A 16,551-nucleotide genomic window follows, 5' to 3' on the forward strand; every position below is an offset into this window, starting at 1 on the left:
ACTGTTGTTGTTCAGTCACTAAGTCATGTCTGACTCTTTGCAACCTCATGGATAGTAGCACACCAGACTCATCTGTCCTCCACTGTCTCCCGGATTTTGCTCAAATTCATGTCCATTGAAACAGTGATATTATCTAACCATCTCATCCTCTGTTGCCCTCTTCTCCTTTTGCCTTGAATCTTTCCCAGCATCAGGGTCTTTTCCAATGAGTCAGCTCTTTGCAACAGGTGGTCAGAGTATTGGAGCTTCAGCTTTAGCAACAGTCCTTCCAATTAATATTAAGGGTTGATTTCCCTTAGGGTTGACAGATTTGATCTCTTTGCTGTCCAATAGACTCTCAAGAATCTTCTCCATCACCACAATTTGAAAGGATCAATTCTTCGGCACTTAGCCTTCTTTATGGTCCAACTCTCACATTTGTACATGACTACTAGAAAGACCATAGCTTTAACTACCCAGACCTTTGTCAGCAAAATGATGGTGGTATCTCTGCTTTTTAATATACTGTCTAGTTTGTCATAGTTTTGCTTGAAAGAAGAAAGCATCTTTTAATTTCATGACTGCAGTCTCAGTGTGCAGTGATTTTGGAGCCCAGGAAAATAAAATCTGTCACTGCTTATACTTTTTCCCCTTTAAACAATATTTATTTATTATTTGCTATGTGAACTTCCTGATGTTCAAGCTGGTTTTAGAAAAGGCAGAGGAACCAGAGATCAAATTGCCAACATCCGCTGGATCATGGAAAAAGCAAGAGAGTTCCAGAAAAACATCTATTTCTGCTTTATTGACTATGCCAAAGCCTTTGACTATGTGGATCACAATAAACTGTGGAAAATTCTGAAAGAGATGGGAATACCAGACCACCTGACCTGCCTCTTGATAAATTTGTATGTAGGTCAGGAAGCAACAGTTAGAACTGGACATGGAACAACAGACTGGTTTCAAATAGGAAAAGGAGTTCGTCAAGGCTGTATATTGTCACCCTGCATATTTAACTTATATGCAGAGTACATCGTGAGAAACGCTAGACTGGAAGAAACACAAGCTGGAATCAAGATTGCTGGGAGAAATATCAACAACCACAGATATGCAGATGACACCACCTTTTGGCAGAAAGTGAAGAGGAACTAAAAAGCCTCTTGATGAAAGTGAAAGAGGAGAGTGAAAAAGTTGGCTTAAAACTCAACATTCAGAAAATGAAGATCATGGCATCCGGTCCCATCACTTCATGGGAAATAGATGGGGAAACAGTGGTAACAGTGTCAGACTTTATTTTTCTGGGCTCCAAAATCACTGCAGATGGTGACTGCAGCCATGAAATTAAAAGACGCCTACTCTTTGGAAGGAAAGTTATGACCAACCTAGATAGCATATTCAAAAGCAGAGACATTACTTTGCCAACAAAAGTTCGTCTAGTCAAGGCTATGGTTTTTCCTGTGGTCATGTATGGATGTGAGAGTTGGACTATGAAGAAGGCTGAGCACTGAAAAATTGATGCTTTTGAACTGTGGTGTTGGAGAAGACACTTGAGAGTCCCTTGGACTGCAAGGAGATCCAACCAGTCCATTCTGAAGGAGATCAGCCCTGGGATTTCTTTGGAAGGAATGATGCTAAAGCTGAAACTCCAGTACTTTGGCCACCTCATGTGAAGAGTTGACTCATTGGAAAAGACTCTGATGCTGGGAGGGATTGGGGGCAGGAGGGGAAGGGGACGACAGAGGATGAGATGGCTGGATGGCATCACTGACTCGATGGACGTGAGTCTGGGTGAACTCTGGGAGTTGGTGATGGACAGAGAGGCCTGGTGTGCTGTGATTCATGGGGTCACAAAGAATCAAACACGACTGAGTGACTGAACTGAACTGAACTGATGTGCTTCTTCGTTGGTACATGGGGTTTCTCTAGTTGTGAGGAACCTGGGCTAGTCTCTAGTTGCAGTGTGTGGGCTTCTCACCCCAGTGGCTTCTTGTGTTGTGGACCACAGGATCAAGGGCATGTAGGCTTCAGTAGGTGCAGCAGGTGGGCTCAGTGCAGCACAGGCCCAATAGTTGTGGTTCAAGGGCTCAGTTGCTCCGTGGCATGTGGGGTCTTCCCATATCAGGGATTGAACCCGTGTCTCCTGCATTGGGAAGCAGATTCTTCACCACTGAGCCACCAGGGAAGCCAAGGAAATAGGGTCTTTATTTGACTGAATTCTTCTATAAGGTACTGGCATACTTAATAGTGAAACTTCAGTTTCTTAGGAGTTACATGAGTTCTTTAAAGAGCTAAAGTTATCTATCCCTGACAATGGAAAGTCCAATATTAAAATACTTTTAAAGTGGGATTTTTTTTTTCATTCACTCACAGTCAATTTAATGGAACGGACATCACATAAGACTTTAAATATTTTTATGATAATGGTTGAACTATAAACCCCAGAGGGCAGAATCTACATCTAAGGATGCATTCCTGTATCCACCATGATACTTAACACAAAGTATACCTTCAAGTTTGACAACTGTATTGTCCATATCTGACCCTAAATTAATTTGACAAAATTTTATTGAGCACTTCCCATATGCTATTCATGATGTAATGTATTGCTGCCCATCAGTAAATCCTGTCACCTTATTTTTTTTAGATTTTATGCATATTAAAAGAAGTGTTAAAATAACATGAGAAAAAGATACATAACAATGCTACACAACAGAAAATAAAATATAAAATTATAATCTCAAATGTAGGCATGCAATTATATTTATTATAAAGTAATTATTATTTCAAGCATGCATAAAAATGGACTCTAAGGTAGTATTGTAAAATAGTTTGTGATAATAGATTTATGAAAAGTTTTTCAATTCTTTTTCTTTTTCTATACTTGGAAATTTTTCTGTTCTGATCAGGTATTACTATTATAATCAGATAAAACAATACTGAAGTTTTTTCTTAAATTTGATATAGAATAGGAGGCAAAGACAACATATGATTTTACATCAATTTTTATTTTGTTATTGTTTAGTCACTAAGTCTTACCTGATTCTTTTGTGACCCCACGGACTATAGCCCACCAGGCTTCTCTGTCCAGGGATTTCCCGGGCAAGACTATCACTATTACCTTATTTAATTAACATGCTGTACTGATTATTTCTTTAGAAATACTTTGCACAGAAGGTGATTTTTGGTGGCACATAAATTGGCAGCTCACACCATTAATATCATAAATGAAAGATGTTGTTTTTCATCCTTTCTTTTCTTTTCCTTTCTACACACCTACTTTCAAGAAGTTCTTCTCCAGGATCACCCTGGCCTCCAGGGCTCTCAATGTCACTTGGCCTCCAAAGGTGTGTAATGAGGTGTCTGAGCCAGCGATAATCCCCAGAGGTTCTCAGTGTTCCAAAATTCCCTCTCTCCCTCCCCCCTCAACAATGAAAACTTGAGGCCAGTATTTTGGAAAAGCACTTCTGGAAGGCTGCCAGCCCCTGTCCTGGACATTAGTGAGGCTTGATTTTCATTCCATTCATGTGACCGTACTTCTCAAAAAAAAAAACAAAAAAAAACCAATGTGGTAGGTTTTTCAGAGGTAGGAGCATTGATAGCAAAGACGGTAGAAGAAGAAATTAAAGTTGTTTTACAGAAGCCAAAGTGAGAGAATTCAGTTCATTGAACACTATTCTGCTCTTCTGAGGGCTGTATTATATGCATGCTTATGATTAATTGCACATTTACACTTTTGATGACTCCATAGTAAAGAGCTTTTGCCAAAAATGAACCCTTGATACTCTGCTTTTCTGTTTGCTGTGTCAGTCTGCTCCCAGATTAACTGTACATATATATCTCAAGGCTTTGAAAGAAGAAATATCAGCATACAAAAGCTTGATTCAGTGATACAAGCTGGAAAATGCCCCAGAAACAAGTGGGACTTCCTGTGGCTGTGCCACAAACGGGAATTCAGGATGTCCACTAGATTCCAGGATTCAATCACCACTTCACCACTATATCCACAGTGAGCTTACCCTGCTCATTTTGCATCCTGGGTAATAAGACTTCATAGTTAGGTGTCTGAATGAGGGGCTCTGTAACACAACTTGTGGAGGGGTGTGTTGTGAAGTCAGTACTAGTCAGCCAGTCTCCTATGGGACCTAAAAGCATCTTAAAGGCTTATATTCAAAGTTCAAAAAGTGATTAAAGACTTGGGGGCAGTAGGTTTCTCTGAAACTTGTACCCAAACAGCCATGGAAATCAACATGGCTGGCACTTCAAAACATATGTTAAAAGTGAAAGGTTAGTGGAAGGTCAAGAGGGGGATGACAGTTCACCTTATGTCCTTTCAAAATGGCTCACAGTCAAAAGTACCTTGTTTGCAAGGTTACCTAACTTTCTCCCTCTATCAATGGAATCAAAATTAATAATCCAGAGATCTCTTCCTCCTCGAGGCAGGAAGCTTCCACACTATGCCACTCATATATTCCTTGCAACTGATTAAGATCGCCTTAGATGTGGGAAAGCTGTTTCTGATCCCCTTATCACAGTGTAAAGTAAAACATGCTTGACTGGTTAATAAAAATGGAAGATGGAGTTACAAAGAGGAAAAGTTCACTTGAAAATCCAAACAAAGACTGAAGTTCTTTGGTCACACCCAAGAAAGTCAGACAAGCATATTTTGGAAATAGAAAGTTAAAGGGTCTGAGGCAAAATTTTTCTAATTTACTATTAATTATGAATTTATCTAAGAAAAAGGGTACTCTATATTAGCTGTATGAATTCAAATACGTAAGAAAAAATCCCCCAGAATGAATGTTTTCCAGGTTTTAGTTAGGTATGTATTTGCCAAAGGCATCTGTAAAAGTAATTTTTTCGTATGTACAGGGAAAAGTAAATGAGTCCACTGTACTTCTAAGTTATTAATATGTATGATTTTAACTTCTTCTTTCATAAATCACCATTCATTCTCTCTAGATTTTCCATGTATAATAGAATCCACTTCAGACACTGCACAAGTAGTTACTTTCTAAAGTTTTTCTAGGACAATTAGAATCACAGGGCATTAGATCTTCAATGAATCTTAAGACTCAACTAGATTTGGCCTTATTTTACAGATGAGGAGTCCAAGACACAGAAATTAAAAACACAGCTGTGTCAGAACTGGTTCCCTAACAATGTCCTTTCCATGGAAGACCACATATACCATGATGGTTACAAGTGTTGGTTGTGCAGTCTGGTTGCCAGAGTTTGCATCTTTGGATAAATTACTCTCTAAACCTCAGTCTCTTCATCTATAAAGTAGGGAGAATAGCAGTACCTGCCTCACAGAGTGATTTTGAAGATTGTTGATGAAGTGCTTAGCAGGATACTAGTTAGCTCTACTACCCTTTGTAATATATCAACCATTTTTAATAATCTCACCTCCATTTGGGCTGTAAGAGCTAAAACTGACATTTTTCTCCAGGAGAAGTTTTCTTGAATGAGGATATTGTTTGAAAACAAACAATCACCATAACAAATCATTTGTTTCTGTATTCCAAAGCCTCTTTGCAGAATATCTGATACCACTAAATGTCCATTTTTTTAGTAACATCAATATCTATTACCTAGTCATTCAATAAGATGCAAGCATTATGAGATCTCTGCAATGTGGTAGACCTGGGTTTGATCCCTGGTTTGGGAAGATCCCCTGGAGAAGGCAACAGCTACCCTCTCCAGTACTCTGGCCTGGAGAATTTCATGGACTGTACAGTCCACGGGGTTGCAAAGAGTCAGACATGACTGAGCGACTTTCACTTCCACTTCAATGGGCTACTACATATATAAAAAATATATAGAAAAATAATTAAAAACCAATTATGGAATATAAAGGATATTAAGCATATGCTATTTCATTATTATGGTCTTCAGAAACAAGTTTTCAAGATTGAATTCTTTTGATTTTCAACAGGAAGAATGTCTTTTACTCACACTTGTTTTTAAGTAAGGAGACCCACCAACTTATATCTAGCTCTTGTCATATCACTTTGAGTATATTTTCTTAAAGCATACCCTTTTCTGTGGTTGAAAAGTTCACAAGAGGCCCCTTTCGTTTCTCAAGCCTCACATAAATGAAGCCATTTCAGGACATTGCTAAGCACTTAGAAGAGTTTGCAATGTGGTTCATTTTAGTGCTGGGAAATCCTTTTTGGTGTTACCCTGACCTCAAGTGGTCTATTTCCTAATGCTTTTAGCAGCAAAAAAAAAATCATATTACATTCAAACCTATTTTATTACTTATACAGTTTATAAATTAGATAGGAAACACCAATCAACTTTAAACAGCCAGAGTTTTCCTTAAAGTATAAAACATAATTATTCAGAAGGCCAACTTGCTCTTTGCAGTTCATCCTACTTCATTCTCGGTCCTCCTCTTCCTTACCTCCTCTCCAAGAAGCGTGCATCTTTTTGTTGTCCAGGACCTCACATTTGATGCTTCTACTTGGTAGTTTCACAGAAATCATACCTTTATGTTCCCACAGTGAAACCTATGTACCTATTCTCTCAAGACCCTGGGCAAAGCAGATCTATTTCCTCAGCCTTGGTTTCTCCCATGGTGAGAAGTTATAAGGATAGCTACATATCAAGTATTCTGAGATCTACCAAACTGTGGCATTATCATAGCAGAGCGGTTAAGACTGCAGGCTCACAGGTCAGACAGAGATCATGTCAAAGCACTTCTCAGCTCCATACTATGCCTCTTGAGTAAGTCATTTAAGTTGTCATCATCTGCAAAGTGGCTATAAATGGTGAGGCTGACTTCAAGGGGCTGTTGAGATAACTAAATGAAACAAAGCAAGTCGAAAACTTCACATTGTGTGCAGCACACAAAGCACTCACAAAGACAAGCTACTGTCGCCATCAACAGGTGAAGCAACTGGCAGAGTACTTAACGTGTGCAGATAAATGAAATCATTAAAAAATTAGTGCTAAGGCATTTGACAATATTAGGAACAAAGGCAGCCTCACCTCTAGGTTAATAGGAGATGTGTCACTTTCAGATGCAACACATTGTATATTAACTCTTGGGTGACACTCAGCCTCATTCAGATGATGGAGAGAAGTATGATTTGGAAGTCAAATCTGTGGTTCAGGACTCTTAAAACTCACAGGGGCCCAGTCTTGTACTCTGATCACAAAGCAGGCCTGCCCTGACTGACTGTTGCCTTTGGGGCTTCAGCCATATCACATGTGCTTTTCATTAGTGAGAATTGTATTTTACCTTTGAAGTTCTTGTTTTTAAATCCAATAATACTAAATATTCAGCCATCCAAATTATATATAACTGCTTTAGGATTTTACATACCTCCTTATGGGCTTATGAATTTCTGTGTCAAATACAAACTTTATTTTATATACACTAAATCCCACAGACATTTATTTTGGAAACTCTTTGGCACTCTATTTCAAAACAGATGAATGTGACCCAATGAAGCTGCATTTATTCGATAAATTATGTGATCACATCTCTGAGTAAGGCGTTCCAAAAACCTGTTTTTAACAATAAAAAGTCGAGTCAATATACTCCCTTACCCTGAGGAGAGCTTTAAAATCTATATTCCTATTTCCTAAATTAGGTGTTAACTAACAAAAGAAATTCTGTGATTAATTAGACTAGAACAATTCCATGCATTATACATCACTTCCTAGAGATTCACATTAACATGTTAAAGTTCTGGAAATTCCTACAGGGCAGAAATCTGTTTAAACTAGTGTTGCCTAGCTGATAAACTTTTGTGTTTTCATTTGAGTAACACCTATTATCAATCTGAGGAACTAGTGTTCCTTAAGACATATTATGGAGAAAAAAATATTAATTCAGATGACTAATATCAATTGTTTTTCTCGTTGACTGGGTAAATGAACAATATTTGGCCTCTGACCTGTCATGTCCAACCTCTGGAAAGGAACGAAATTCCAATCTCTTGCTACAATCTAGGTCAGTTACATACTTAACAGCCTACCGTTGAACTTTGCATACCTCTGTCTTTGCGGTTAGAGGAGCTGAGGTTGGCCAGGAATTAACTGAAAATAATTTATCTAGGTTCACAAAATTCTAAACCAAGAGCTTTAAAGTTAAATACAAAAAGGAATTTCTATAAACACATTAAAAATAGGTGCAAAATATATTTAAATAGTTCATCTACTAGCAACCTACAACAGCAAAGTGTTAGAATTAAAAGTGTCATATTCATTCATTTAAAAACACTTAAGAAATATTTGTTAAGCACAAAATATTGGGTATCTAGATGCTGGAGACATGCTGTTGGAAAAGATACAATCTCCGTTCTTAAGGAATGTAGGAGAGATGGATGTATCACATGAATAACAGAAGTGAATACTGTGATGCGATGAGCATAGGAGGTTATGGGAGCATATCAGAGGGGCACTTGACCAGTCCTAGGGATGCGGTTTCAGAGAAGGTTTCCCTAGGACATAGGGTTGCCAGAAAAAAAAATACAGAATTCCCAGTAACATTTGAATTTCTGGTAAACAATGAATAATTCCTTAATATATGTTCCATGCAATATTTGTACCTAGGTGCCCTGTGTTTTTATTTGCTAAATCTGACAACTCCAACTAGGACATGATGTTGAAGTTGCAAACTGAAGAAAGAGTCAAATGGAGAAAGAAAAAAAGAGCAACAGAAGCCAATGGACCCATATGTACAAAGATGCAGATTTAAGCACGAGCACACTCCCTGCAGAGTTCAGGTCAGGATGGTAGACTTTGAGGTTTGAACGGAACAGGGAAGTTGTAAACATATTTTGGAGTGTCTGTTTTCTTTATAGGTGATGGGGGGCCAAGAGATGGTTTTATGTTTAGTGTTATCGGATTTGTGCTTTAGATACAGCAGTCTGGAATAGGGCCAGACTGGATGCACGAAAGCCATTAAGAGAGTGCTGTTAGTAAACTTACGGAAAGATGATGGTGCCTGAATTAATATGGTGATAATGAGGATGAAGAGAGATGAATGACTTCAAGATATATTTAGAAACTAGTGTCATGGTTGGGGGTTTATATCCTAAAGTCAAACTGCCTTGCTGCTTGTGATCTGTGTCTGGTAATATACCATGGGGGTTAAGAATAAAAAATGTTTCAGTCTATATATAGAGTCCCCTCTGAGCTCAGATTTTTACTATTAATATAAGCCTAAATAATAATGTAGGATTATTGTAGTATTACATCAAATAACACACATGAAGTGCTGAGCACAGGACTTGGTGGCTAATCAGCTATGACTGGCTATGAGAGAAAAGAGAGGGGAATCAAGAATGCCATTCAGAGTTCTCTTTGGGAAGTTAGAATAAGAGAGGAATAAAATTCACAGTAGCCAGAGACAGACCCACACAAATATATTCAAGTGATCTTTGACAACAGAGCAATGGTGATTGAAGACAGAAAGGATAGGGACTTCCCTAGTGGCCCAGTGGCTAAGACTCCACACTCCCAATGCAGGAGGCCTGAGTTTGATCCCTGGTCAGGGAACTAGATCCCACATTCTGCAACTAAGAGTTCACAGGCTGAAGCTAAAGAACCCGCATCCCGCAATGGAGATCGAAGATCCTGCATGCTACAAGTAAGGCCCGGAGCAAGCAAATAAATAATTTTTTTAAGCTGACTTAAAAAAAGAGAGAAAGAAAAAGAATAGTCTTTAAGCAAATAGTGCTGGAACAGGTGGACAGCAACATGCACAAAAAGCAAATCTACACACAGACCTTATACTTTTTATGAAAATGAATGGAAAATGGACCAAAGACCCAAAAGTGAAAGCCAAAACTGTAAAACTAGTAGAAGATAATAGAAAAAAAATCTAGGTGGCCTTTGGCTTGGTACATTTTAGATACAACTCCAAAAGCAAGGTTCATGAGAGCAAAAATTGATAAATTGGACTTCTATAAAATTAAAATATTCTGCTCTGTGAAAGACACCATCAAGAGAATGAAAAGACATGACATAGAATGAGGTGGGAGGATCGTCATAAAACATATCTGATGAAGAACTTGCATCTGACAAACACAAAAACTCTTAAACTGAATTAAAGAAATCTGATTTTTGAAATGCACAAAAGGTCTGAATAGACACTTCACCAAAGAAGATATACAGGTGGCAAATAAATATATGAAAAGATTCTCAACATCATGTGTCATCAACGAATCGCAAATTAAAACAACAGTGAGATTCCGTTAGATACCTATAGGAGGGCGGCATGGCAAGCCACTCCATTATTCTTGCCTGGAGAACCCCAAGGACAGAGCAGCCTGGTGGGCTACCATCCATAGCGTCGCACAGAGTCGGACACGACTGAAGCGACTTCGCAGCAGTAGCATATACCTATTAGAATGTCCCAAATCCAGAATTCTGACAATACCAAATACTGTGAAAATTTGGAACACTCATTCATTGCTAGTAGGAATGCAGGTAGTACAGTCATTTTAGAAGACAGTTTAGCAATTTCTTACAAAACTAAACATACTCTTACTATACAATCCACCAATTATGCTCCTTAATATTTACCCAAAGTGAATACTTATGACCACACAGAAATCTCCACATATGAATGCTTACAACAATTTTATTCATAATTGCCAAAACTCAGAAGTAATCAAAATACACTCTACTAGGTTAATGGATAAACAAACTGTGGTACATTTATCCATACAATAGGATATTATTCAGTGACAAAAACAAATGAGCTGTCAAACCACTAAAAGACATAAGGAAACTCCGATGCACTTTGCTAAGTGATAGAAACCAATATGAAAAGGTTCCATGGTTTCCTGTACGATATTCTGGAAAGGCAAGACTATGGAAAAAGTAACAAGATCAGTGATTGCCAGGGGTTAAGGTGGAGGGAGGCACAAGGAGGCAGAGGATAAAAGATTTTTAGGGCATCAACACTATTCTATATACTACTGTAATGATGGATACATTTGTCAAAACTCATAGAATACACGTCACAAAGAGTGAAGCCCATGTAAACTATGAATTTTAGTTAATAAAAGTATGTCTAAATGGGCTCATCAGTTTAACACATGTACCACACTAATGCAAGATGCTAATACTTGCACGATGCTAACACTAGACGAGGGTTATACAGGAACTCTCTGTACTTTCTTTTCAATTTTTCTGTGAACCTAAAACTTCCCTCAAAAAATAAACTCATGTCTATGAGTATATATGTATATATTAAGGTCCACACATAGACACACACCTCTCCTCAGAAGAGAGATCTGGTGTTTTGGTGAAGGATATAGTTATTGCAGCAGAAACACCTGCAAAAAATATTGAGAGTGAGAAAAGAAGAGGACAAAGTCGAGCACCCAGAATCGTCACCATTTAGACACAGAGGAAGCGTGGCCTGGGGAGAACAGGGAGAGGAAGAGGACGACTAGGTGACTGGGATGCCGTGGAAGCCAACACAGAAGAGTGCTTTTGAGGTGGAAGGACAGTCAGAATGAGATGTGCCAAATGGCTCTGAGAACTCGTGAGTTTTTGCAGGCTACTGTAACAAAGTGCTGCAAAATGGGTGTCTTAAAACCACTGGGATCGATTGACCTGAAATAAAAGTATTAGGCACTGCAGTTCTAGAGACCCCGAGGGGAAACCTGCCCCCAGTCTCCCAGCACTTGCTGACTGTCAGCAATCTTTAGTGTTCCTTGCTTGGCTCGTAGACATGTCCCTCCAGTCTCTGCCTTCATCATCACACGATATTATCTTCCTGTCTGTAAGACAGGGAATGAACATTATTTCTCTCTTCTTATGAGCTCAGCAGTCATTGGATTAGGATCCATCTTCAACCAGTATGACCTTATCTTAACTGGATCACAGCTATAAAGACCTTATTTCTAAACAAGGTCACATTCACAGGCACTGAGGGTTAGGCCTTTTGGGGGACACAATTCAGCCCAGTACAGAACTGATCAACAAAGTGACCACTATATTTAGGTTGGTGATCTGAAAATGTACTTTCCACACTATTCCATACATCTGAAATGAACACAATATTGTAAAACAACTATACTTCAATTAAAAAAAAAAAAGAATTAAGGTTGTCCAAAAACATTTAGCTAAAAAGATTACATTATAAAAAAAAATATTAACAAGTTAAAGATCACTTAAGCATATTGTATCAATACAGTAGAATACTTAGCAGCCCTTAAAAATCCTGTTGTCAAAGAGACATAGGTGCTAAGTGAAGAAAGAAAGTTACGAGAAATTAAATAGGGTATAAACCTGTTTTAAAAAGTATGTGTATAGAATGTAAATGTATTTAAAAGAACTGGAAGATGCGGAAAAAATCCCACAGTATTTTCCATGGATTGGTAGAAATCAAAACCTAGTCATGGAGAATTGAATAGTAAATGCTAAGTGAAAAAGATATTGAGGGCAGAGGCAACTTCACAGAAAGTTTTGGGGCAAATCTTCACTAATGAAGGGCCATGAAGATTTTTTCCCCCATGATTATTATTACTTATTATTTGTAACCAATGAGATTAGGTGAATGGCAGAAAGGAGAAGTTGAAACAGACAGGACATACTGTAAAAACTCTGACAAGATGGAAAGGGATGCAATACAGAACAAGGATTAGAATTAGAAACAGAGTATCTCTTCCTCTAAAATAAACCAGAAGAAAAATACTTACGGATTTAGGTATGTTTGTAGATGCAGCGGCAGGAAATTGACAGAGTTCCCAGGGGATTTTTCTTTTTTGTCTCATGAAGAAGATGCAGCAAGGAGCGTTCAGGTAAAGGAATTAAAGAGTGGACAAGCTTGGAAAGGTTTATGTTTGAAAATGGGAAGAAGGAGTGACTGGCTCAGGCATATGGAGGGTCCCTTTGGGACCAAAGGCCCTCATTTTTAGTGGAATTAATATACATTCTTTTAGTGGAGATAATCTGCTTATATTTCTGATTTTCTTTTAAAGTGATCAGCCCAGGTGGAAGCAGGTGTGATAAAAGGAAAACAGCAGCCATTTGAAGGGATTGGCCAAGGAGTAGTGAAAGAATGGGCTGTGATGTGTTAGTTGGAGAGGAAAAATGTAGATATGGAAGGGAGCATCAGAGAAAACATGCTGAGGCCAAGGGACGGGAGGATTTGATGGGGTCAGATGACAGGCATATTGAAGAAAGCTAAAATTTGTGAATGGCATAGGGCCCTGCCCAAGAATGGGAAGGTGGGATCTCAGATTTCCAAGAATAGCACAATTTTGGGTAATCTGAAGCTCTGAGCTGTCACTAGGGACAGAGATGCCTAAAGGAAAGGGGAGGCAACAATTACTGGAGTTGATGTTGCAACACACTGAACAAGCTATAATCTGCTTACTAAAGTTTTTTAAAGTATTTTCTACATCAGCCAGAATGTAAAATATAGTTGAACAATATTAAACATATATTTACCTTAAAAATTTATGCAGCATCCTGTCTCTAAACAAAGTTGCAAATTGGTGAATTTTATTCATTAGCATCCTTTTCTCTTTCTTTGTGCTTCTTATTACTGTTCCTTTGCCCTATTTTCCCCCATAACAGACCTATACATTCCCTCCCCCTTTGAAGACCTCATTGCTTTCTCCAACATTACCTCTGTGCTCCTAAAACGTCTCTGGTTCTCTAACTGGAATCTGTCAGTTTTAATACCTTAGATTTTCAAGTCAGCTCTTTAAAACTGTTGATTAGATCAATGAATGATTCATGTCAGTGTATTGAACGGGAGCAAAGCAAAGAAGACATACACTAGATCAAATGCCTGGGCCAATTCCTAGTCCTACCACTTACGTAGCTGTGTGACATCAAAGAATCTTAACCTCTCTGTGCTTCAGTTTTCTTATCAAAAAGAGGAAATCGAAGGACTTGCTCATCTGTCATATAATAAGCACTGTTTAAGTGTTTGGTAAATAAAATGAGTGTTAATGAATTTATGCTCTTCCCTCACATAAACTTGTTGGGATTCCCGGATGTAATACTTTAACACTGAGACAGAATTCTAGTGGTGGGCCTTTCACACCAGTCATGCGGTTGATGAGCCTCTCTTGTAGACATCTCTTAAACCTGTGCAGTGCCATCTACTGGTAAAAAATAATAATAGGTGGATTTACTATTTTCCTCAATAAAATTTTTTCAAGTTTCTGAACTTTTAAAAATACAAAGAGATCTCTGATCTTTTGCCGACTGCATATCATTCCCGAATTGACTTTTTTGTTTTTCAAAAAGTAGAGCTTGCCCAATGAAAAATAAGATAAATACAACAAATGCAGAAAAGTTTTAGAAGGAATGGCTCTCTACAAATATTCTGAAATAAAAGAAAGTGAAAGTTGCTCAGTCATGTCTGACTCTCTGTGACCCCATGGACTATACAGTCCATGGACTTCTCCAGGCCAGAATAATGGAGTGGGTAGCCTTTCCCTTCTCCAGGGGATCTTCTCAACCCAGGGATCAAACTCAGGTCTCCCACATTGCAGGAAGATTTTTTACCAGTTGAGTCACAAGGAACGCCCAAGAATACTGGAGTGGGTAACCTATCCTTTCTCCAGCGGATCTTTCCAACCCAAGAATCAAACGAGGGTCTCCTGCATTGCTGGTGGATTCTTTACCAACTTGGCTATCAGGGAAGCCCACAAATGTCCTAAACTGATTATATTATTTGTGAGATAAAACAATAAATTATTTGTAACTAAGTGTCTAATTGCTGAATGGTTATACACTGATTCAGGAAGACAAGTGAAGAGCAAGACCAAAGCATTGCCGGTCCATGGTAGGTGTGCAGCATCCATGTGGTTTATCAGCTGGGTTTACTCAAGATTATGTCATTCACCTTAATAGCACCAGCCAAACATGCACTTTAGGCAAAATAAGAAAGTTCTTTCTTACAGTTGCTGTGTTCTCCCAGGGACTGAGAACTGCTCTTTCCTCAAATGTCACCTAAGGCATCAGACTTGAAGAATGGGTTTTGGCTAGATATGGGCTCCAGGAAAAGAGAGAATAGATAAAAGAAGAGGGGATAGATAAGGAGTCGGGGAAAGAAACTATAGAAGAAAGAACACAAATTAAGAGATAAGTAGATTAAACAAGCTCATACAGTGAGCTGGAGAGAGAGAGAGAGAGAGTACAACCAATCTTTTTTCTTAGGTACTCAAATTGAGATCTTCACCATTTTTATAATTGACTCTAAATGCTAAACTCTATAGTTTTGTTGAACATGCTGCTATCAAACGGCTTTCATGGATTTCTTTAATGATTTCTGATCAATTTGACTAATTAATGATTGTGATTGACTTATGACAGCCAAGGATAAATCCATATGATTTTTTTTAAGTGTCCATGAAATTATCTTTGCACGGGAAGGCTTAAATGAGAGGTTATTTCTTATCCTATGTTTTAGATTCTTTTCAGGTGATCAGATTCAGCAGTCTTCACAGCAAAGCTAAGAGCATATCCAAAAAGAAAAAAAAAAAAAAAAGCTTCTGTTTGTGGACCAAGATAAAGGCAATCTTCCCCAAAGGGGTTTGTTTGTAAATTGCTTTAGTCCACTTTACAAGGTCAAATCCATTCTCCTAATGATGAATCTCATCTGTTCTGGCAGAGAAAGAAATGTTTTCTTTCACTTCTATGTGTGGCAAGAGCTCATTCATCTCAGTAAGTTCTGAAGAGAAATCTAACTACATCAGAGAGAGGAGTATTCAAAGGGCAACGGATGGCCAGAAAGATATATGGAATTCACTTTCCTGAGACGGACATTCAAATGGTAACAAGTGATAGAAAACAGCTCTATATTTCAGCATGATGTGTGTTCGCTCCCGATGATTAAACCCCCTGTGAGCCATCTGCGTTTAATGGGTTAGAACTACTTTGTAGCTGCAGTTTTTTCCTCCCAGCGCTCTCTTATTTATTTGAGAGGAGACCGAACTCCACTCTTTAAAAGTTAAGCATGTAAGAAACTCTGCCAAGAGAATCAGAAAGAAAAGGCAAATTTATAGCCTAGTGTTGTTTTAAGCATTTAGTAGTATAAATAAGAAGTGTAGATAAATGTGTACAAGTAGACGCATAAGTGACCCTCTGTTTATCTCAGTTACATTATTTGCCTAAATTCCAGAGCAGAATTAACCCAATTAGTTTACATAATGGCTAATGCTGTCCCTCAGCTGAGCTATTAGGGACATGTATAATGAATGCTAGACCAGGGATGGTGTTATTTTACTTCTAAGTCAATCCTTGGGGACTGTGGTTTGTATCCAGTGACTCGTGCAGATAAAAATCAGAATCCAGTGTGGAAATTATTGTCGCCCAAAGCAAGGTACACTATTGGTGTTACTGATGCAATCAAATCAAACTTCTGGTTTAAAATGCCAAGGATGATAACGACTTTCTATATGCAACCTGGTCTCGCCTGAGACATGTCACATTTTACTAACATCTCATTATTTTTCTCTGACTTAGGAAAGTCAGCAACAATAAGCACTCAATAAATATTTGTTGAATTGAACTGAACTCTGAGAACTGAGAGGTGAGGTGGCACTGACCATCAGTGACACATCTGGGATCGGCATCTTG

This window comes from Bos indicus x Bos taurus, chromosome 5, assembly GCF_003369695.1.
Source record: "Bos indicus x Bos taurus breed Angus x Brahman F1 hybrid chromosome 5, Bos_hybrid_MaternalHap_v2.0, whole genome shotgun sequence".
In the NCBI taxonomy this organism is placed as follows: domain Eukaryota; kingdom Metazoa; phylum Chordata; class Mammalia; order Artiodactyla; family Bovidae; genus Bos; species Bos indicus x Bos taurus.